Consider the following 2,777-nt stretch of genomic DNA (forward strand, 5'->3'; position numbering starts at 1 on the left):
AACAATGTCACCCACTCGGTTCAAACGCTCCAAAGTTTGGCTGCATTTCACCAAAACAGACGTCAACAGGGCGACTTGCAATCATTGCAAAGTGGAGATAACAGCGTCGGGAGGGAACACGACCAACATGCAGAAACATTTGCGCACACAACATGTAATATTTTAAATGAACGTCGTGTTTTTGACACGCTTCAGACTGGAGATGAATCTCAACCTAGCAGCAGCAGCAGCAGCCAGGCTATGACCTCTGACCTCTGTGGTTACTATGGAAGGTAACTCTGGTCAGTAACACACTGCCGACCATGTTAGCGCCATGTGCTGCTTTGTAAAACAGTCACATTAAACAAATGCCTTCTGCATTACATTTAGAAGATGACCATGACCAGAGAGAGAGTCTGGCAGGCTCAGAGGCTGTTCCAGTGCTGCAGACTGTTTGTTCTCCTTTTTTCCCAAATGAGAATCGATAAAGAATCGAATCGTTAAGCAGAATTGTTAATGGAATCGGAATCGTAAAGATCTTATCGATGCCCATCCCTAGTTGAGATTCATTTCCAGTCTGCAGCGTGTCAAAAACACGACATTCATTTAAAATATTACATGTTGTGTGCGCAAATGTTTCTGCATGTTGGTCGTGTTCCCTCCCGACGCTGTTATCTCCACTTTGCAATGATTGCAAGTCGCCCTGTTGACGTCTGTTTTGGTGAAATGCAGCCAAACTTTGGAGCGTTTGAACCGAGTGGGTGACATTGTTTACTACTGATTACACTATGTGCCAAACTCGCGTAAGTTACGTGGCGTAATTAGTCGTGCTCGCTGGACTCGATAAGAGAATCGTTAGATGAACTGCCAAACGATTCCACACGGAACCGGTTCTCAACAAGAACCGGTTCTCGGTTCCCATCCCTGGCAGCAGGTGAACCCGCTCCGTCCAATCCCTGTGGAACACAAACGCATCCATAGCAACAAGTTAGACAGACGATGCTAAGCTAATCAGCTAGTTAGCTTAGCATTACAGAAACATAAGAACTCAATAATCCATCATCACGTTTTTTCTTCTTCTGCAGAGCAAACAAACATGATGTATCGTGTCCGCGACCTTTAGAGGAGGTGATGAAGCTCAGCGGCTCACGACTGATGTCATGTTTTTAAAAATCAAAAGCAGGGACCAATGAGAGCTCAGCGAGAGGCGTGTTCATCCAATCAGCTGCAGGAGGAGGGTCCACGTCCATGTGTCGTCACTTTAAACCAGGACGCACACCTTAAACAAACCCGTCCCCGTGAAGCTCAAATACAAGTGCAGAGGGAAAACACACACGCACACACACACACACACACACACACACACACACACACACACACACACCCACACCCACACACACGCACACACACACACACACACACACACACACATACAAAGGGTGTGTGTGTGTGTGTGGTGAATCATTTCCAGCCAACAGGACCAAACACGCCTGCAGCATTTAGTCAGGAATGTCAGCGTGATACCTGAATCATGCAGGGCGGGAGGGGGCGGAGCTAAACAGGAAACACTCCTTACTATGAACTGTGTGTGTGTGTGTGTGTGTGTGAGTGTGTGTGTGTGTGTGTGTGTGTGTGGGCGTAGTGTCTTAAACATGCATTCCTTGTGTTGGCCAGCAGGGGGCGGCTCACGTATATTGGCTCAGTTTACCAGCTAGCCCAAGTGTGTATGTCTGTGTGTGTGTGTGTCTGTGTGTGTGTGTGTGTGTGTGTGTGTGTGTGTGTGTGTGATTACAGGGTGGAGTAATGAGATGGTGGATGGATGATGGTACGGGAGCTCACAGAGGACAAACGCAGTCAGAGTCACCTGATCTCAGGTGTGATCATGGACAGGACTGCACAGGTAAACACACACACACACACACACACACTCTAAGTGTATTCATGCTTCCTGTCACTGTTTTCTACACTCACACATCGGCTGATTAAAAGTCACTGAGTTCTGCGTTCAGGGGTTTTTGTGTGGGCGTGTCTACCTGCTGAAGGTAACCGCTGTGAAACAAACAGGAAGTAACTCTGCTCTGACTAACGACAGACTCAGAAGCTGCTTCATTAAATAAACAGTGAGACACACACAGGTCAGGTCAGAGTTCAGTTCAAAGTTCATGGTGAAACATTTCTCTTTGTCTTCACACAGACTTAAACTAACTGGCAGGTTTCTACAGAATCGTCTGCTCGTGCAAACTAACAAAATAAAGCTTCGAAATCAAAAAGACAAACGTAGGAATGTTTCAGCCGGCTCGCTGAGAGGACGCTGTGTCCTGACACGGCGTCCTGTATGAATGTGTCTGTGTAGAAATGTGTCGACCTTCAGCTGATTCAGATTCTTTGAAATGAGGATCAGACTCAGACCGCCGTCCTCTCAAGGACTCGAGACGTCTCCGCGAGGAGCCGAGAGGTTCGGACTAATTGCCGGAAATATTTGTGTGATGATTCATTCTCTGAATGTCAAAGTGTTGACGAGGAAACTGTCAGACTACGTTCACGCAATGTTTCGAATATTTGAGCTTCTTTATCTCTGTCAGACAAAACTTAGAGAAACCCGTCCACACAGACTGTCTGAAACCTGGACGTAGTCTCTGTGACGTCCCTGCAGACTGTCTAAAACCTGGACGTAGTCTCTGTGACGTCCCCGCAGACTGTCTAAAACCTGGACGTAGTCTCCGTGACGTCCCCACAGACTGTCTAAAACCTGGACGTAGTCTCCGTGACGTGTCTCTGTGGATGTAAACGATTGGACG

The sequence above is a fragment of the Larimichthys crocea genome, chromosome XIII (assembly GCF_000972845.2).
Source record: "Larimichthys crocea isolate SSNF chromosome XIII, L_crocea_2.0, whole genome shotgun sequence".
Lineage (NCBI taxonomy): Eukaryota > Metazoa > Chordata > Actinopteri > Sciaenidae > Larimichthys > Larimichthys crocea.